This window comes from Haemaphysalis longicornis, unplaced genomic scaffold (genome assembly GCF_048455015.1).
Source record: "Haemaphysalis longicornis isolate Haplotype H1 unplaced genomic scaffold, Haemaphysalis longicornis Haplotype H1 scaffold_6, whole genome shotgun sequence".
NCBI classification, from domain to species: Eukaryota; Metazoa; Arthropoda; class Arachnida; order Ixodida; family Ixodidae; genus Haemaphysalis; species Haemaphysalis longicornis.
Window position 1 is genome coordinate 115692033 of NW_027526407.1, and position 22020 is coordinate 115714052.

The 22020-nt window shown below is 44.8% G+C and overlaps 1 pseudogene; it reads left to right on the forward strand.

Moving 5' to 3' along the window:
- Positions 1–22020, forward strand: part of LOC144143210 (tubulin beta-1 chain-like) — a 42800-nt pseudogene continuing 20780 nt past the window's right edge.

Below are 22020 nucleotides of genomic sequence, written 5' to 3' on the forward strand. Positions count from 1 at the left end.
ATGGTGCCAACCGCGTCCGTCGGGACCAGTGCTGCTCCCTTCCCTGACTCCTCGTCCTCCAGTGTATTGGAGGGTGCCGAGAGGATGGACACCGGAGGCCCAGCATCGGCTCCGACCGCCACCGCACCGCCCGTGCAACCTCTGGCACCCCTGACGCCCTCGGCGGTGGTGGTTCAAACGAAGGGCCCCCGAACGGGGGCCAAGTTAATGCGGTCCGGTCCTTCGGGGACCCCTCTGACATCTGACGGGGAGATGGACGTCGGGTCGTTCCTGCTTGCAACGCAGCGGAAGGAGCAGCCTCTGACGTCCAAGCCAACAGAAAGGCCCAAAAAGCCCCTTCCGAGAGTACAAGCCGCGAAAGACAACACATAAACACACAGACACACACACTCCAGTCATTCTTAAAAGTAAATAATTGGAACAGAAAATATGATCCAATAAAACTGCAGAGGTCTCCTTAAAAATCTTGACAATGTGTATAAGATGCTGCATGCCAATCAGCCAAGTATCATGTGTCTCCAAGAAACTCCCCTCAATTCCAAGCAAACAAATGACTTAAATAGGTACATGGTATTCAGAAAGGACACGGTCGGCTGCACACACTCTTCGGGTGGAGTGGCAATTGTCGCCTGGAAATCAATAGCATCCACCCTCTCGCTTTAAACACTGTCCTTGAGGCTGTAGCGATCCGTGCGATAATATTTATTAGGTCGATAACGGTATGCCTCATTTACATACCTCCTGATTTTGCACTTCTGAGCTCTGATTTCGAGGCACTGGTTGACCAGCTACCCGAACCATACATCCTCACAGGCGAGCTTAAGGCGCACAATTTTCTTTGGTGCTCCTCCCGAACGGATGCCCGAGTTCGCCAGATACAGAAGTTTTTTACATCCTCTGGAGCATGCCTTTTCAACAAAAAATAGCCTACATAGCATAGCTTAGGGCGCAATACATACTGACATCTTGACTTGGCTATTGGTTCTGCAGTTCTCTTTCCATGTCTTCAGTGGCGTGTGGGCACGGACCCATATGGTAGTGACCAATTCGCCACTTCACTAACATATATAGGTAAACGCCCGAGCAGTACATCTTCTCCTAACAGGTTTAATGAATCAAAAGCAAACTGGAGTACATTCACAGAAACATATAAACTACAGCACACATCCATAAAACGCCTACACGTGGAGGAAGCAGCCCACCTCATCACGGCGCACATACTCGACGCCGCCGAAACTTCTATTCCCCAGGCCTCCGGTGCCCGCGCAACCCAAGGAGGCCCTGGTGGAACAGGACTGCAGGTGAGTGCGAGTGGCCCAGAACAATGCGTGAGGTGTCCTTCACCGGCATTCCACGTCTGATAACCTTGTATTCTTCAAACGGGCAAAAGCGCTTGGGAAGCGCGTGCGCCGTGATACAAAAAAGGAAGAGTTGGCATGCCTTCCTCACTTCCATAAACTCATACACAGACACACGCAAATTTTGCACGCGTGTACGCCTCGAGCTTCCCGATCACTGCACCGCCTGCCGCCGCTTCTCCGCCGCGTTGACGGGATTTGCGCTGCGTGGCTGATAGGGGCTCGTGCAGTGTTTGGGCTCGGTTTCGCTTCTTTTCGCCTTTCCGCGCCCTAAAACAAACTTGTTATGGTGACGTCTATAGGCAAAGAGTACATTATGTCACTTAAAAAGCAGCTGCGTCTTCGTAGAGTACGCGATCGCCTCCAAGAACTACCTGGGGACGCGGTTCTGCGCGCTTCATCGCCGCTCTTCCGTGCGTTGGCGGCGGCAGCAACATATCACCCATGTCACCTCCAAAACATCAGGCACAAATGAATTCTACTTTCGCCTCGTTTAGACCTGATGCTGGCACAATGAAAGGTTGGCTTCATTTTGCAGCGTGGACAACGAATGCGGCTTCGTTTAGAATATATACGTCGCAGAAAAATATGTTTCGGGGATGTGATTACCCACTCTTGGACAATAACTTATGCCCTTTATAAGAATATAAACCATGCGAAAATGTTAAGTATATTCCAAGCCTGTGCGTCATTAAATATGTGCCCACACACGCAATATAGCAAGAACCAAGGCAAGTTAATGAAACCACGGAAAAATAAATGGTGTGAAAGTGCGGAATTAAGAAACATAATAGCTCTAACGAAAAAAAAAAAAGAAACAGTGCAGCTTCTGACATGCTAAATACGTATGTTCGTCGAAACTTAAGCCAGGTAGGGTTCACTAGACGCGAAATGCACTGGTATTTCGCGAGACATCGGCGGGGGGGGGGGGGGGGGGGCAGCGGAGGGGGACGCTGTGTACAAATGCGGAGCGGAATCCAGCAATGAACGTTTTAGTAATCCCACACACAAATCTCGCGTTCACTTTCCTTTCGTTTTTCTACTTCAACGAAGAGCTGATCGTACGGCGCACGCATTTTTGGAAGTATACAGGGTAGGCTGTTCAACAAGCGATGAAAGGTGTCGTTGGAATTCCAACGACCAATGTGATAAGGCCCTCTGATTTCAGTTTCTGCTTCATTCTGCAGGCTTCCTGTGCCATATGACGATATTTTGAAGAAACATTTAGTCGCGGACACGGATTATAGTCTAAGCCCGTCTCCGCGCTGCTCGCAGAGGATATATGTAGCAGATGAATGTTTGCGGGCGCTCACTTCACGACAAGGCGACTCTGTCGCGTGCTGATCCCCGAGTATAATTATGCATTGTCCATCGTACTTTTGTTGAATATTCCCGAAATTAACACAGACTGGCTTGTAAATGGTGGTGATCAATATCTGAGGTATAATATTGGCAAACGTAAGGTAACTGGCGTGCTGTCAGGTATGAGTGCTCCGCTGATTATGTAAGTGCAAACCGATTTAAATCGTAGTGTATAGCCGTAGCATGAACACCTAAGTAACCGGTAGTTACGGAGACGCAGGTAGTAAATTCAGGTCAGTGTAACTACAATCGGCTCCATCATACGCCGGTTCCGCGACGCTGGCCTGTGACACACACCTGGCGCTATACAGACCGAATATACCACACTTAGATCGCGTCAGAAACATTTACACTGTCGTAAACATACCACATTTGGGAACAGAGTGACTGCTCCACATAAACATGGATTTCAAACGCCCGCAAACGGTAAATCTCAGTCGTGAAGGGGCCGCAAAAGCAGCGGCGGCACTGGGGAGCGGGGCGCTGACTCCCGCGGCTGCTTTCAAAACGGGCCACTAGGGGGATTTCAGTGGCGCCCCTACAGTCCGCGCTCGAGGCGTATACTTAAACTCAAGGGACAACAGACACACAGCCTGCCTCTTGTTAACACAGCAGGGGACACACTAAAAGATCAGGCCAACACACTTGCACAACACTTCAAACACGTTTCCAGCTTTGCACACTACGCGAACACTTTCATGAAATACAAAAGAAGTCCTTATCCCACGCAATAAAACCACACTTGGGGCAACACACTACTGACTCACACAATAGGCACATTGAAGTTACCTTACCTAGGTTACGGATAGGTAATACACATGTAACGCCCTCGCACCTGCTCACGGGATCTCCAAGACCCCCGTGTAGCGGGTGTGGGGAGGGTATATCCGTGATACACATCCTCATTCAAAGCAAGGCACTCGACATTACGTGACGCAAACACTTCAGAGAACTCTACAGACAAAATATTCCATTATATCCCACATACTTTTTAGGAGACAATGCCCTGTTTTGAAATCTAAGGTTTGACGAAAACTCGTCTGGTCGGGTGAAAGATACATAGTTGAAAAAAGTGGTTATCGCCGACCAAAGGTTTACTTAAAAAGGCAAAAAAAAAGACATTTCGGCTTTAATACGGTAGCCTTGTTCGCGCCGTGAACAAGGCTACCGTATGGAAGCCGAAAAGTCTTTTTTTTAGCCTTTTTAAACAAACCTTTGGTCGGCGATAACCACTTTCTTCAACGATGCCCTGTTTTCTGGTCAGCGCATCTTTAAGTTTCTGTCAGAAGTTCACTTCTTACAGGTCATCTCATACCACCCATAGTTTTAAGTGCAATGCACTTCTTAAGCGACCCTGAACCTGCGTCCACCGGCGATGTCCGCATCACATACCCACGTGGGGGATTGGCCAGGAATCTCCTCGTCTTCCTTGGCAACGGGGGGAGATGGGCGCGCGCTGCCTGGCCGCTGACATGGCACATACCCACGTGGGGGATTGGCCAGGAATCGGGCGTGAGAAGGACTAATGCACCCGCTTAAAGGAGTACTGACACAAAATTTCAAAGCTGAGATCCGCTCTAGCAATCAAGTACAACGACAACACAAATAGGTGTCTGTGAATAAATGCATCTTTCTTTCTTTGTAGTTGTGTGTGTGTGTGTGATCTCTCTTTCGCGAACATAACCGAACCGCGCAAATTCAACTCGTGCATTCGCACTTTCACATTCTTCCCCTCGGGGAAATGCGGGGAATTTTTTACCCCTGGTCCTATACACAAGCCACCTTATCTTTTAGCCACTCTTGGTCTTCCCCCTTGCGCTGTACACCAGCCGTACTCAGCCTTTATTTGATTTTGCGTTCCCTCTAACCAATTTTAGTTTTCACCTATTCATCAAAACACATTCTTGGCGCTCTTCGCCGTTGTGGGCCTTGTGCCATTAACATTCAAACATCATCATCATCATCGTTTCTCCATGAACCTCCAGCTACGGTTTTCAAAAACAATCTTCGGTCACAAGGGTACGGTGGCTAACTCCATCAGACAGGAGTCGGGCCAGTGCTCTTCGCTGACGTCTTTTTACCCAGACTTGGGCCGTTTGGAGAAGCACGGAAGACGCCTTGTCCTTCTTCTTGCCCGTTGTAGAGTGTAGCTCTTTTGCTGCGTTCCCACTTCTCTTCCACCTAGGGTCACACATTTCAGTCAGGTGTCTTGTGCCGCAATTCTTGCACTTCACGCTTTTGTTGTGACACTGTCTCGAAGTGTGGCGTTTGACAGCCCAGCGGAAGCACCTACCGGAATCACGTAGGGTCATTTTCATTTCTGACAGAGAAAGTGGGGCTCTATATTCATTCGTTACCCGGCTCTTCGCAGCAGAGAATGCGCACGGATCAATCTGCCGCGACCTACTCCCTGAAAACAGGGAAGCCGCCGATATTTTCGAACCTATCGTCTTTGCATTTTAAGTGCGAATGCACTTCTTAAGCGAGCCTGAAGCGTCCGCCGCCGTCCGCATAGCAACAGCTGCGGGTGCGCGCGCTCCTCGTCTTCCTTGGCAACGGGGGGATATGGGCGCGCGCTGCCTGGCCGCTGACATGGCACATACCCACGTGGGGGATTGGCCAGGAATCTCCTCGTCTTCCTTGGCAACGAGGGGAGATGGGCGCGCGCTGCCTGGCCGCTGACATGGCACATACCCACGTGGGGGATTGGCCAGGAATCGGGCGTGAGAAGGGCTAATGCACCCGCTTAAAGGAGTACTGACACGAAATTTCAAAGCTGAGATCCGCTCCAGCAATCAAGTACAACGACAACACAAATAGGTGTCTGTGAATAAATGCATCTTTCTTTCTTTGTAGTTGTGTGTGTGTGTGTGATCTCTCTTTCGCAAACATTACCGAACCGCGCAAATTCAACTCGTGCATTCGCACTTTCACATTCTTCCCCTCGGGGAAATGCGGGGAATTTTTTTTTGAAACGAGGTTTTATACTAAGGCTTTTGTGTTCTTGTCGGCCAACTTGCAATGCTTGTTCTCTGATTTCCACTTCGGTTTTGAAGAACTAAAGCAAGCTCTCTATGTGCAAGCCGTTCTCTTCCTTGTATGCGGAACTACGCCTGTGACATTCAATGAAAACTTCGCTTGGCAGCGTTCGCAGCAGCGCGGAGCTAAGCCTAGCTCCGTAGCTTTCGGTCTTCAAACCCAGAGCCGTGGAAGCCAACATGTTGCGCTCAAGTGATCATTGAGGCGACGTAGGCTGTTAACCTCATTTTCGCTTCGTGTCGTAGGCAAGCCCAGTAATTGCGTGAGGTTTTTCTGGAGAAGCCCGTTCGGGCGACCAAAACACCCCTTGAAAAGTTCGATAACGTTGGCGTATTGTAGAGGGGAGGCAGTTACAATATTTACAAGCACATCACAAAACAGAGCACAAAAATGAAAAACAGAACAAAACCAGTAAATTACAATGTAATACAATGTTAGCTACTGCAGTTAATAGTTGCGGTTAGTGGAGTTAGGTGGTTTTGTTCTTGAGAGAGAGAGAGAGAGAAGGCTTGATGTACGCGGTATGAATGACTAGAAAAAGTGTTAGTTCTGGAGGGTAGCAAACCGACTTTATGGACATGGTTTATGCGAGCTGAAATGTACCTAGGAGGCACAATAAGTTAATCGAGTAGCTGGCTGTGACAGAAAAGCTTATAAAAGAGACAAAGGTGAAGGATTTTTCTACGAGATGCTAAGGAAGGTAAGCCGAGGCTGGATTTCAGAGTGCTTATGCTAGCAGTCCGTTTGTAGTTGGAAATTATAAAACGAACAGAGGAATTTTGAACCATTTCAAGTGAGCGTGTTAGATGTTCTTGGTTAGGATCCCTAACTGATGCAGCGTATGTCAGTTTAGAGCGGATAAGTGTTTTGTAAAGCGTCAGTTTTAATGCTGAGGGAACTTGTGAGAAATGTTGACGTACATAACCAAGCATTCGATTAGTGTTATTGAGTACACGGAACAAGTGAGGTCGGTAGAAATATTTATTCTAAGATATTTGTAAGTTCATGCAGATTCCGCCCTAGCATCACTAAGATAATAAATGGGCAGTAAACGGTTAGTTCTAGATACGCGAAGAAATTTGCAATTTCTGGTGTTAAGTTCCATTACCGGCTTTGCACCACAAATAGTCGTTGTTATTAGATATTTCACGTAAGAATATTCAATCATCGGTAATCAAGGAAATGTGTGAAGTAACGAAAAAAGGTAGATGAATAATGTAGATAATAAATAGCAGGGGAGCGAAAACAGATCATTGAGCAATGCCAGAAGAGTCTTTCGATTGTGGTGAGACGTTATCGTTAGCTCAAACAAACTGAGAACGGTTTAAAATAAAACATTCAAGCCAAAATAACAGTTTCGAATCGAGATTAGGATCATACGATTTGTGAAGTAACAGGTTGGGACATACTTTATGGAACAATTTTGGAAAGTCTATGGAAATGCAATCAGCAATAGCTGTACGATCAAGATTGGTGTTTAGTCTGTGTTAATCATGCAAGTTTAGTTTAGTCCGAATGCAATTTTGTGAAACCATGATGGCAAGTAGAAAAAAAATTCATTTATATTTCAGAAATATGCCAGCTAAGAATATATTATATGTTCCAATAATGTACAGGGCGTGCTGGGTAGTGAGCTGTGCCGCTAGTTAAAGCTGCATATTTGTTACCGGTTTTGAACGGCGCAATTAACTTTCCAGTCTTAAATTCATTGGGGAGACATCCGTCATAACGCGGCTGTTCGAATATTTTTGTTAGTATTATCGAACAATAAGAAGTTGAATTTTTCAGAAATTTTGAACTGGCGGTATCACACCCATGAAATGAGGCTTTAACGACTTGATTACATTTTCTACACCAACTTAGTCAATAACAAAAGGGAGCATAGGCGGTAGTCACAACAGGGGTTAGTCGGAACAGGGACATATATAGTTACTGGAAAATTTCTGGGAAAAGCATCCTTACAGACTTCTGCAGACAAATGAGGCGGAATGGCGCTACCAGCATGGTCAACCAGGGTTAACATTTCGCTAGTTTTTGGGTTAATAACGCACAAGAATTTCTTATGATAAGTTACTAACATAATTGGTAGCGTGGTGCTCAAGTAGCAACATTACGCATTTTTATTTGCGGTGGTGTACTGCTGTGAGGCTTCTTTTTAGTCGTCCCATCGGGCGTTGCTCGAGTATTTCGTGGCGTCCGTGTATATACGACGCTTTTTGTTTAGAAGACGCTTAACCTGCACATTGAACCATGGTGCGTTACGGTTATATCTGATAGTGCGAACAGGACAGTATTTCTTTATCAGTGGTTTCATCTTATCTACACAAACGTCCCTGGTAGTTTGGACACTTCGACTATCGAAGTTGGAGTGGAAACGATCAAGGAATGTGAATGTTCGTTATTAAAAAAGATACAATCGGCTTTACCGTAGTCATGAATTGTTTTAACCGTTTTCACATGTTTAGGAAGATATACATTGATGTTCAACGATAGCAGAGTATGATCGCTTAGACCTGGCAGATGGGTAATGTTCGAAAAAAAATTGGGGTGGGACGAAAGTATGAGATCTATTGTGTTTGCTACCGACGCAGTTGTCCTGGTATGTCGTACGTCGCTTTCTAATTCTGACAAATAAAAATTGAACACAGATTTCAGATATCATTTGCGAATGTAGAAAAGTGGCTCATAATAGGTGGTTCAGTTACCCAGAATTTTTTTAAATATTAATATCCCCTATTACAAGCTAAGGAATCGAAGTGTGGAGCAACGTAAGAAAATCAACTGCGTCGTGAAGTTCGTTGATAAAAGACGAGGATGATGCTGGAGGGCGATGGTATACACCGACAACTCTTCGGTGGGAGAGTTGAATAATGCCCATACCATTTCGATATATTATGGAACGTGAACACAATGGGACGGTAGGGTTTTCGAAACAGTCAGCAATACAGTGCTTTCCTGGGCGAGGTGTGCAATCACATCGGTAAAACAAAAAGAATGAGCACAATCTAGTAATTCGTCGTCAAGAATATCTGGGCGCAGTGGTGTGTTGTGGTGTGTATGGTGGATAACGCCAAGTTTTTTGTCTTGTTTGTAACCCTGCTTGTGGATGCTGGGAAAAGCGAAGTGTGAGATAATTATCGCATGACCAGGAGGTGAGTGTAAGGATGGGACGGGGAGCAGCAGAGTTGGGTAAACTGTGGGCCTCCGTCGCAGCCGTGTGGGCTCCGTTATCCTGTGCAGCTGACGACTCATACCCCGGAGCCCAGTAAATGCCTACCTATGGTTGGCTAGTAAGAGAGCGTTTGCCTGGCTAATGGTTTAATAAAGGTATAGATGAGTTAATTGGAGTCCTAGCAGTTCCTAGGTAGCTTCAAGCTTTTCAGAACACGTGTCTAGGGCGGCATAATTTTTCCAGGAGCATGAATCATCGGTAGATGCTCTGCGTCAAGCAATGAATCATGCAGCAGGGATAGATTCTCTCACCCAAGTATAGAAAATCTTGTAGAGGCCTACGCAGTGACAGTGTGCATAGGTGTGAGGCCAGGATCTGTAGATGGCGACTTCGTCGTGTTGTTGAGTTGTGCGAAGCAAGTTGACGCGTATTTTTCCAAACGTACCGAATATCAGGGGGATGTAGTGTAGTGTGATGCCGCACTCTCGGCAAGAAGACTTCTTTGCCACCGAAGGTAAGGATACTAAAAATGGAAAATAGATGGCACTGTGTCTTATCTCAAGCACTGAGTAAAACACCCAGTCTCCATTAAAAGTTTTCTCTCTCTCTCTCTTTCGGTGTAAGAAATCTCTTAAAGTTGGTTTGATTTAGCTGCTGGCTTGCAATATTTTCATCGGAAATAGACAATCGCGGCTTGAACCCGAGCTCGCGCGCAAGCACGCCCACACTTACACACGTACACAAAAACGCGCACACCCACACACACGCACGCACACGCATACCCAAATGCGTACACTGGCGTGAGGCTCCCAGCCCCTGACTTACTGATCTCGCACTGTGGAGGCGCGACACTCCGATCAAAAAGGTTCAGCGGCTTCGCCGCCGTAATTTTAGATGCAAAGCATCTCTTGCTCGGGGGATATCCCGCGTCCGTGCCCCGTCCGCAGCGCCTCTGATAATGATTGTGGCAGGATGCCCCTAGTGATTGGCCAACCAAAGAATTCATCACGAGATAGCGTTGCGTTGAACCACCGTCGTCATCTTCCCGTAGGGGAACCGCTGAAGAAGAAGGGGACGAAGATAAAGCTGCGAAGAGGAGGGCGTGTACGTTGCTCTCGCCCCGTCCGCAGCGCCTCAAATGATGATTGGGGCAGGATGCCCCTAGGGATTGGCCACCCACGGATTTTATCACGAGATTGCTTCGCGTTCAACCACCATCGTTATCTTCCCGTTGGGAAACCGCTGAAGAAGAAGAAGGAGAAGAAGACAAAGCTGCGAAGAGGAGGGCGTGTACATTGCTCTCAGCCGGTGCACCAACGTCAACAACCTTTACCTCACCAATGATGATGGAGACTTCCGATTCTACCACAGAGACGACAACATCGACAAGAACATGATCGACGAGTTTCGGCGCCGCGAGCACCACCACCTACTCACCGTCACACAACATTACTTGCGTGCCTTTGCACCGGTGTCGACCCGGACGCGGAATTCCCTCTGGCGCTACTAAACACCAGATCACTCAACATAACGGCAACACAATGGAACCACACGGAACCCCCATGATGCTTCGCATCCTCATCAGGGTTCCCCACGGAAAGACGGTGTAATTGTTTTACCATTAACGGATCCGGCTTGATTGAGCATCTTTTGCGTACCATAAAACAAATATCACACAGGACGACATATTTAAAGTGGTGTCCGCGTTTCTTCTAAGAACATTATGCTAAGGTGTTCCTGGTAGCAACAGAACTAAATGGTTGTCTCGAAGGATTTTTGTGCAGTGTACAATCTCTAACCGAAAGCCATAGCTTTCGCGAATGTAAGGTTAAGCCTTAGCAAAGGTGCCATGAAAAGTGTGGTTTCTGAGTAGAAAAGAGTGAGATGTTAGTATCTACAGGCTTGACGTAAGGCCTGACGTTACGCGTTCAGGTCATCAGCAATGAAACAGTGCCGCAGTTTGGCGTACAGGCAAGCATAATACGGACTATTGGAAATTGGTTTTTACGGTAAGAGAGGCCGGATAAAAACGGGGCAAAGTGAAAATAAGAATAATAAGGCTTTTAAGGGCACCTCTTAGGGCACAGTTAATAAACCAGAATCCGGCTAGTGCAGCACCCAACTATCACGCCTTATTGAGTTTTCCACGTGAGACCATGTCAGAGTTACCGTACACGAATTAGCAAAAGTAGAATTTCGAAGCATATATCGTGAAGCTAGTTTTTTTTTCAAAATGCAGCTGTAGGTATTAAGAAGTGTACTTTGTTGGCATTTAAGCCGGAAAGTTTACGGTATGTTTTCGGAGTGTTCTGCCTTTTCGACCGGCTTTTGCCGATGGCGATACAGTCTTTCGAGGCAGAAGCCTCAAACGCAGATGTGTGAAGATGTGACGTACTCCTGTTATGAACATCTGTTGGCATTATCAATGCTTTCAGGTTTGTATACAAAAGTGCAGCTTCACAGCACTTGAAAGTTCGTTTGGGAACTGTAGAGTAAATGAACAACCATAGTAACAATAAGGGCAAAGCTTGGTTTGTTTATTTTAAGATGAACAAATGAGACCCATCACTAGCGCCATGAAGATGGAGAGCTGTTTGTTCATTTCAAAATTTTAGTCGCCGTGCTATAGTTTACAAATATATAATGTATGCAACTGCTCCAGTTTGTAAGCAAGCACAACTAGCTTTATCTGTCAAGTAATTTTTAAAGATCCGAAAAGCCAAGCAATTTTATGTATTTTTGCTTTAAGCAAAGTGGCGTTTCAGTGATAAACACGAACCCTAATGCAAGCTAGTGTTGAGCACACAGTTTCTATTTCCCTGGCTCAATATTTTTATTCAAAATTACTCTGAGTATTTTGTAAGGTGAACAGCGCTGTTTAACGCACGCAGCGACAAAATAAGCTTGCACAGCTGTTTTTTGGAAAAAGTGTGCATGCACATGTTTCCTCCTACCTACGGTGAACTCAGCTAAAATTTTGGGGCCGTAACTGGAAAAGATCACTAAAACATGAAAAACCAGCGGCTGCTGAAGGATTCCTCCAGGCACTTACGTCGGATGAGCGCCTTGCGAGGCTTATCGAAGGCCTCTAAACTGCTGCATCGTATTTTCATGTTTTTCTTGCTTTGGTTTCTGCGTTATTCAGGGCCGATTACTTCAGCAGGCAAAGTGTTTACACCGTAGCCCTGCTTCCCAGATTCAGTAGTGTGTGTGGCTGGTGTGTACCTGATCTCCTCACGCCCTCTCACGCTCACTTCTTCCGGGGCACAGCACTAGTCCGACTCTTGTTATGCCGCTGACGACGTGTGGAGGTAGGCAGTGGTAACCCACTAAGACCCTATCAGGGTTACTAGGGTTGAACTGTCACACCTACTCACTTTTGTTTGTAATATGCACCTTTGTAGAGGCGGAAATACTCCGCAACAACGACCGTTTTTTGCCCAATATACTACAAGGTGCATTCGCAGTAAAAAAACTGGACATGAAAAGCGTCCAGGGGGTGTCAATCGCCTGGCAGCAGTTTTTAACAACAATTGCGCGCACAAAATATTTCAAAGAAAACAATGTCAGGGATACAATCCTCATAAAAGTTAAAAACTGCATAACATGGTGTTTTCCAGTTGAGTTATGCAAAAAATTTACAATAAAAGGTCGGCAGAAGTACTCAAAGCACTACTTCCAAATCAATGAAAACAATAGCCCTAGTTTTGTACAGGAAGCTGTGCCAAAGAGATGTATTGAACACGTATGTTCTATGCACGCAGTGAAGACTAACTTAGATAATCCCCCTCAATCTCGCTTGTTTTCTGAGAAGTATGTGAATGAGACTCAGCCTACAGTTCAGCTTGTAAAATGCTTTTTCAAGATAAACTTGTAGCTATTTGCTACTGTGGGATCCCGAATCAATTCTGTAGGCTTCAGAGCAGTCACACAGTTTCTCTGCGGTTGAGCCTGCTATTGCTTCGACAAGAATTTATTGGTTGAATAAATAATTGGATTTGTCCAAAGAGCTATATGGTTTGGTTGATCACTCGCTTCATAAAGCTTATCCAGTACGGCTCTATGGGTAGGTGTATGTGTATGAGTACGGGTGTGAGTAGTTACGGGTGCATCCGCTATGCTTCAAAGTACGCTCGCAGGCATCAGAATATGCACACAGGCGTAAAACACACATTTTTTGTGGTTGACTGCCGTTGTTCTTGCTAAACATCACATGGCGATTACAATACCCCTTAATGCGAAAATTGCACGCAGCGGGAACTGCAGTCTCTTCGGTCCCGGCGCATATCTGCTCTGTCTCAGGAAGTGATTGCGTAATCAGCGAACACACTGTGGTGCGCGCTATTCTGCCGTTATCTCGCAGCACTTCGCTGCCGCCGAGCGTGTTGTTGCATATCCGTTTTGAACCACCCGTGCAAATGTCACGTGGTTCGGATGAGCCATGCACGGAGGAGTAGCTTTGGCGAAAGTATGAGGAGAGGGTGCCACTCGGCCGCGACGCACGGCAAAATTGTACTGCGCCGTTGCGACGCGCTGGGAGACGTCGCCTTAGAAGCGCGTGCCGCCTTCTCCCTCGCTAGACGCTGCTCCTCCGTCTTCTTTCTGGTGGGGTGGCTCGTCCACCCGCTTGGCTATGCGGACGCGTTCGCCGCTGCATAACCCGTGTACCGGGCGCCAAAGGGCTGCGCGTGAAAACAGTTCAAAGGGCTGAAATAGTAAGAAGTCATGTGGGAACTTTCAGGAGCCCCTCTTCTTGCAGTCACCATCTATTAGATGGGGGTGATAATGAGTATAATGAAAATTAAGATGGTGATGACAATATTACTGTTGGTGGTGATAATAAGCACATGATGTTAGGGGCTCACACTAGGATGTAATTTTGTGGCCAGTTTTTTATTTAATTTCAAAGCCACAGTTTCAGTTTCAATACGTTAATTTAACTAAAAAAGTCAATACACAAACTGTTTTGACAGGTGATATATCGAGGAAATCAAGAATAACATAAAACTGCTCATTGGGCAAGTGAGGCTGTTCTGTAGACCGATATGCCGATTGGGGCTTTGCGTTAAACTCTGAATAAGTTTGAAGCGGCAAGACACAGTGTCAGCGGCAGCAGCATGACGTAGGCCAACTAGTGGGCACATTCGGTGGAGGGCTCGCGCGCCCCTGGCATCAACAGAACGAGACTCCGGTGTGTTCGGAATAAACCTGCTTGACTCCGTGGTAGGTCATCGATTTCAACGCCCCCGTGGCATGCGCTCTGCAAGTCTTATCTTAGGGTCCGTTAGGCCGTAGTTACGCCTGAAGAAACAACCATACATGCAAAGTGAAAATATTAAGCACAAGTTTCTAGAAAATATCGTCACGTTTTTTATTTACTCCTTGAACAAGATTTCAGGATATTAAGGACTTGATTGCACTCAAGTATGAGAACACGGAACTGATGGAACCAAACCAAAAGCTACCTAAATAATCTGAAGTTTTGAAAAAGCAGACATCTCAACTCGATCACACTCGATGGCAACTCGATCAACTCGGTCTCAACTCGATCACATGGATCACCTCGCAACAGTACTCCAGAAACAGAAATGTTGAAATGAAGGGAATCCTAGTTTCCGAGGAGGAAAGCATCACCGACACTCTTCCCCGAATTGACGAGCTGCTCCATGCGCCGATTGACGAAAGCGAAGCTGAAGTGTGTCACCGCGTGCCAACGCGAAACGTCGACGCTTCCCCCCGAAGGGTGTGGTCCAGTTGAAAAGATGAACTTAGCTTAGCGGAGTGTTTAAGAAAGAAAAAAAGGCACGCATCTCGGCGCGAGAATTGGGACACACTTCGGGCGTGCCGGTGTTCATCTTCAGCACTTATGTCCAACCATGAAGCAGCTTCTTGGAATGACGGGGGCGCAGAGGAAAGCAGAAGGCTCGCATTTTGTGTGGGTTAGTTACAGAAAAATCCTTGGGAAGGAAGACGAGCGACACCCTCAGTGCACATTCGGAATGCGCCTACGCTGAAAAAATTGTCTAGGTTATAGCCAGGCTTACAGCGCAGTTGCCGTAAAAATAATGCCCGGTTCACCATGTGATGTGAGCATGAAGGCGGGTTATCACAAACATCTGAACTTACAGTGTCTTCATCTAAACACCCGCTCAGCAAGAAATAATGAGGATGACCTTACGCTTTTTGCAATGAATTCACATTTCACTTTGACGTCATGATGCTTACTGAGACGTGGTACGACCGCACTAGTGACGTTTATAAACGCGATGGCTACCAGACTTAATTTCTGAATGGATCAAGCAGGCAAGGTGGTGGTATCGCGATAATCATAAATAATAAAATACAGTGTCACATCGGGCAGCAGTTTTTGTTTATTTGTTCCGATATTGAATGCCTCACTTTATAGTCAAAGGACAACGTACCCTCCGTAATTTATCAACTACCTAAATGTCTTTTGGGCAACTTGATCATAGCTTGAAAATTTGTTGAAATATGTAAATTTGGGGAGCGGATTTTATATCGATATATTAGAACCCTCCCCTGCGCAAAGCAAGCGTTTGTCTACAGTTCACAGATGCTGTACATGATATTTTGACGAAAGCAGCAACGCGCGTCACAGCTTACACAAAAACATTGTTTGAAATTTTCGCCACGAATACACGAGCACATAGGTTATCATCGGGGGTCATTAGCAATGACCTAAGTGACATTTTCCAATTTTCTTACTGTTAAAAACTCAATTTACACAAAAGGCTAATACGCCATCAACTTTTAGCTTTCAGAACATCACACCGGCTACGCTAGAAGCCTTTTGGAATACCATAATTTACACGTCATGGGACTCAGTCTTTCACGCTGAAAATGCTGATACAGCTTATGATCTTGATCTTGATGTTTACATGAGCCATGAAGAGAAAAAACAATTTCGTTTAAATTCGAAGAAGTAGGATTCAGTACCTCACTCAGTTCATTAAAGCCACAAAATATGTTTTTTTTTCAACGAAAAAAGCCAGAAGTATTTGAACTTTCAAATTTTGCGCCACAGTGACGTGTTATGAGCAAGAATGAAGTCATATGGGCCAACAATAAAATATAATTTTCAGTGCGTTAACTGTACGTTAGCAGTCAAGTGATGCGGTCAAATGGAAATACAGGCCCCATTACAGACGTCCACTCATGTGTCGTAGCGAAGAGTCCGTTAGGCAGACGCCAATCGCACAAACAAGGTTTCGTGATGCCACAGAAAAGTTGCATGAAGTTGGCTAGGGGGTCGCGACTGTTTCACACGTTTTCTTAATTATCTCCGTTATTTGTTCGAAGATTGCGATGATATTGGTATCATTGTTATTGGGACTAAGCAGTCTTTCTAATAAACTCAACTTGTATTTTGTCTTCGTGGCTCCTTTAGCGCCTGTATCATAAACATTTTCAAGAAAAACTTTTAAACGCTGCAATAGGAATTGACACCCGTGGGAACATAATGAATGCTTAGAAATTATAGGAAAGAAAATGAGACTGTTTAAAAAGTTTCTTAAAACAAAAAAAAGGATCTAAATACTTTCAAGCAGTACCAAAATAAAGTGAACATTTTATAAGAAGTGTAAAACGCAAATATTTGTTCGACCCGCTTCTAAGTGATCTAGGAATACGTAGTGGAGAAACATGGAAAAAGTAAACAGTTTACTTATCCGTACAAAAACCCAGTCGAGCACTTGCGAGCTCAGTATTGGTGGCCGCTGCTTGCAAGAAGATGAACTAGCGGTGGAATTCAATGCTTTTTTAGAGCGCAGTAATAAATGCAAACTGTAAACAGAATGATTATTAACGAAATATCCATGTCATGTTTTTTGAGCCAACGTGTGAAAATTAAATAGACACTGTTTTATCTTCGCTTAATAATCGTCAATAATGTGACGTAGATGATATTACGATGGCATCGGTAAAATTTGTGAACAGTCATTGCTTCAATGCTTGCCTATATATACAACGCGTGCCTATCCACTGGTAACTTCCCTGAACTAATGCAGATATCCTAAGTTATTCTAGTGTTTAAAACTGGAGACAGAAATAACAAGTCAAATTATAGGGTGATTTCTTTCCGGCATATTTTTTCAAAAGTCATAGAAAAATATTTTGAATATAATAAGAAGGTTTGCGGACAAGCACAGACTACTCTTACCATCATAGCACGGATTTCTTCAGGAAAGTCTACGGCAACCGCATTACTTGCAAAAAAATATTCCTTCAAGTATTTGATAACATATAATTGTGGAGTGTTTGTTGACTTCTCCAACGCCTTTGATCACCTCAATCACCAGACTTTACTGGCTAAACTACAACTTTATGGCATGAGAGCAACACTTCTATCGCTACTGGGATTATATTTAAAATATCGTTCACATTGCGTAAATATAGAAAAGCCTGTCCATCTCTCGAGAAAATATCTGCAGAGGTACCTCAGGGAAGTATCGTGGGTCTGTTGTTGTTCTTGTTTTATATTAATGACATTATTAGAAATAACGAGAAAATAAACTTCTTCATATAAGCAGAGGACGCAACTATATTCTTCAAAAGTACCAACACATAATTGTTATAACCGGTCATAAACCACACACTTGCGGCTTTGCAGTCATGGGTGACGCAAACTCCTTGTTTCCTAAAGCAACGAAAAATAAATATGTCATTTTTCATCCTAAGCGCCATGGTTTTGTGCCTATCAGTTTAGCCCTCGGGGGCTCAAAGTTTGACATTATGGACAATGTAAAACATTGGGGGTTTATTTATTAAAATATGACTTGGCAGACGTGTGTTGATTCGGTCACTACTTCCCAGGCTAAATGTGTCGGAATACTGGCATATTTTGTTGGGTTTTTTTCCAATACCTGTCAAACGCTTTCCTTATAACACATTTTTCATGTTCAACGTCAACTATTGCTTCTTTGTATGGGGTAGTACGAGGAAAATAAATATTCAGAATATTTATGCATTATAAAAGAAAGCCATTTGCCATATCGCTACGGTCGATTACCTAGCACACACGGAGAGTTTGTAGAAACGCTTCAGCATTATCACGATTCCAAAAATGCATACGTATTACGTAGCAATCCCACACCTTAAATCCATTAAATCCAGACAACATAGCTTTTTCAACTTCTTAATATCAGAGCAAGTATTTCTGTCTGCAGCACCCGTAATCAAGCATTTTGCCACATTCCATTCTGCCGTACTGATTACGCTCGTCAAATGCTGCCTCCTACAGTTCCACGCTTCTAAACAAGTTGCGATCTCAAAATATAGATTTATATAGCGGTAATTTGTGTGTTATTAGGCAGTTATTCTTATTGTAAATGCGGTTTCCACCTATTTTTGTATTATTTGAAGTACAGCCGGTAAAAGGCTTGTCTATAACACAGCGTTCGTACTCTCAGCCCTATCCTGCCCCGCCGGACCGGGATTTGAATAAAACTACTGCGAAATTCTGAAGTCTTAGCCCTTCGCTTTTGCCTCCGACATGTTTGGAACGAGTATGTTTCGGCAGTTTTCGGATGTAGCTGGTTGAAGTTGAAATCGCTGTTATAGACAAGCGTTTTACCGGCTGTACATGATATTTCATCTTACGACCGCTAGTGTCATGCTGTAAACAACCTGCGAACTGGTTGCTTAACCTAATCATGAATAAAGCTTGGAGACCACGCTGCATTAGCACCTCACGTTTTCGCTGTATAGTTCTCCTTTACATGCACGTTTTCTTTGTTGATGTATGGAGCTGTTTTGTTTGTTTGTTGTACTTATAATGACTTTTTTCTGTTGTGTTAGGGTAACTGCTGTGATTTGAACACATCATTGTATACAAATATTTACCCTGATTTGTTGAATGAACAGAAACGACATCAGAAACTGTGTATTGAATGAAAATGGTTTTGATTCCTGTTTTTGATATTTCATTGCTTTGTATTAAAGAAGTACTGTTTTCCGACGTTGATTGCCAGTACCGGGAGCCCGGGGTTTTCTCAAGCGAAGCAATGTTCGGCCGGGCCGACCGCATCGTAAGGATGCAAACAAATAAACGGAACTAAATTGAATTGGATTAACAATTGCCAAAACGCGAATGTGAGTGAAAAGCCATTCCCTGGAGTGACACAGCTACATGGATGGGTAAGCCTTTGATACATGTGCGGCGAGGGCGCTGACTCAAATGTTCCTGATTTTAAAATTAGGTCCACAAGAAGCAATTGTTCATTCAACGCTATTTTTACAAATAACCATGCAGTGTGTGGCGATACAGGGGAAAATGATATCGGCGTCTTACGGGTCAGGTTGGCTTAGTGTTGAGTTTCTTCTTGTGCGCTCGTATTTTCAGCCGCGAAAGCTCCAGAGTATTTATTTATTACTTACTTTTAAGCGATGCCCTGTGTACTGGCACCCACAAAATAAAATGAACTAACGAGCGGTGCGCGAAAACTATCGGCACGACACCTCCCGACCCAGAACCTGCTGTCGAGATAGGTAAATACGCATGCGGATCCTTCTATATGGGCAGTATTTAAACTGGGTATATGGGCAGTATTTAATGCGACTGGTATTATATACGTACGAATTTAGAATAAATTTGAAGTAATAATAAGAAGTGGTCTAATGGTAAACACCTTGACGACAAAAACATGGAGGGAAGCCCACGTGTGAGCACGTCAAGGTTATCCTGCGCTTCACGAGGAGACAGTACGTTATGGGTCGCAGAACAAGTGACAATGCATAATATTTGGTGGTGCTATCAGGCAAGTGGTAAAACTGTCTTCAGACGCGAGGTAGAGCGCCATATTCAATAAGTAGAAATTAGTTTTGAATTCACTAACCGGTTCGGGACGGTTCCTTGCATTTGTCACGGTTCGGGTTGAGTCTCAAAATGGCGTGAAGAAAATGGGTTTGGTTTACTTCCGGTTCCGGGCAAAAATTCGGGTTCGATTCCGGCTTTCGGCTCGGTTCGGGTTCCGGTTCGACAACCTGGCTCAAGCAAGGTTTCGTATTCTAGGCTGTCGTAGGCCTTTGCCACATACAATGTGACCAAGGCCCAAAGCTTTCCCATTTTTTCTGGTGAGCCGAATTCTTTCTAAATCAACATGGGCAAACCAAATACAGCATCCAGGACCAAAACGACTTGGCAAGGGCTGAAGATGTTATTGCTACCATTGTAAGCCATTAACCGCGCATGTATAACTTTCTCCCACAAATTTTACAATATTCGAAGAGCAATACACCGAGTGTAGTCAACTTCATACCTTAACGTCGGGTTTTTGAGTAATAAAATAATTTTAGCAAGCCTCTAAGTTATGGCATCCTTGTCCTTTGGAAGACTTATTTAAAATCGAAAGCACGTGATCAGTGCCATCAGATTTCATGAACTTCAGCATGCTTATGGTAACCCCATAAGGCCCGGGAGCAGAGGACTGAAAAGACGACAGCGCAGCTTCTCCTTCCGCGCCCGACACGGAAAAAAAAAAACGAAGTTAAAATCATTATCATCATCATCATCACAGCCTATCTACGCCCACTGCAGGGCAAAGGCCTCTCCCATTATTCTCCAATTGCCTCGGTCCTGTGCCAACTGTGACCAATTTATCCCCGCAAACTTCTTGATCTCATCTGCCCATCTAACTTTCTGCCGCCCCCTGCAACGCTTGCCTTCTCTAGGGATACACTCTGTTACCCTTAATGACCAGCGGTTATCTTGCCTTCGCATTACATGCCCTGCCCACGTCCATTTCCTCCTCTTAATTTCTACTAATATGTCTTTAACACCAGTTTGCTCCCTGACCCACTCCGCTCTCTTCTTGTCCCTTAATGTTACACCTATCATTTTCCGCTCCATTGCCCGCTGAGTCGTTCTCAATTTAAGTTGAACCCTCTTAGTGAGCCTCCAAGTTTATGCCCCCTAGGTGAGTACCGGTAAGATGCAGCTGTCATAGACTTTCTTCTTCAGCGACAATGGTAGGCTGCTATTCATTATCTGAGAATGTCTTCCATATGCACCCCACCCCATTCTGATCCTTCTAATTATCTCTGCCTCATGGTTGGGATGTGGGGCCACAACTTGGCCTAAGTAGATATATTCGCTTACCACTTCTACTGCCTCGCCACCTATCTCAAACCGCTGTGCTGTCCCGAGGTTATTGATCATTACTTTAGTTTTCTGAATATTAATTTTCAGGCCCACGGTTCTACTCTGTTCGCCCAGTGCGGAAAGCATGCTTTGCAATTCGTCCCCCGAGTTACTTAGCAAGGCAACATCCTCAGCAAATCTGAGGTTACTGAGGTATTCTCCATTAACCCTTACTCCCACCTGTTCCCAATCCAACGTTCTGAATACTTCTTGTAAGCATGCTGTGACTAACTTTGGAGAGATTGTGTCTCCTTGTCTGACACCCTTCCTTATAGGTATTTTACTGCTCTCCCTATGGAGGATAATGGTAGCTGTAGACCCATTGTAGATATCCTCTAGTATTTTTACATAATGCTCATCTACCCCCTGGTTCCGTAATGCCTGAATGACTGCTAGGGTTTCGACCGAGTAGGAGTTAGAATATGAGTGGTCTAATGGTCAACCCCCCAAAGACAAAAGCATGGAGGGAAGCCCACGTTTGAGCCCGTCAAGGTTATCCTGCACTTCACGAGGAGACAGCACAACTGAAGCGACTGACACGGCAGTTTCTGCAGTTGGTTTTTTGTCATAAAACAATACAACTTTTTTCTATGTTTTGAGTTTGACAGGGCATTATTCATTTCTGAATAATATTCTCAGTTAGACTCTGTCACGATTGTCTTAAAATTAGCACCGTAAAATTTGTAACTAGAGCAGTTCCCGAGCCATTGGTTACAAAGCCGGGACTTTCATGCTGCCATACGGTGGCAGTGCGCCCTATCACATTCTTACTCCACGAGCGATTATACTTAGTTTTAGTGGATGATTTAACACTGAGTTCAGAGCGATGGATTGCATCGTACAATAGAGAATTACCCTAAGCAGCCATTAAGCCGGTGTCAACCTTGTCAATTGACTGGACAGACCCGAGAAGTACTTTTGTAGAGTAAACT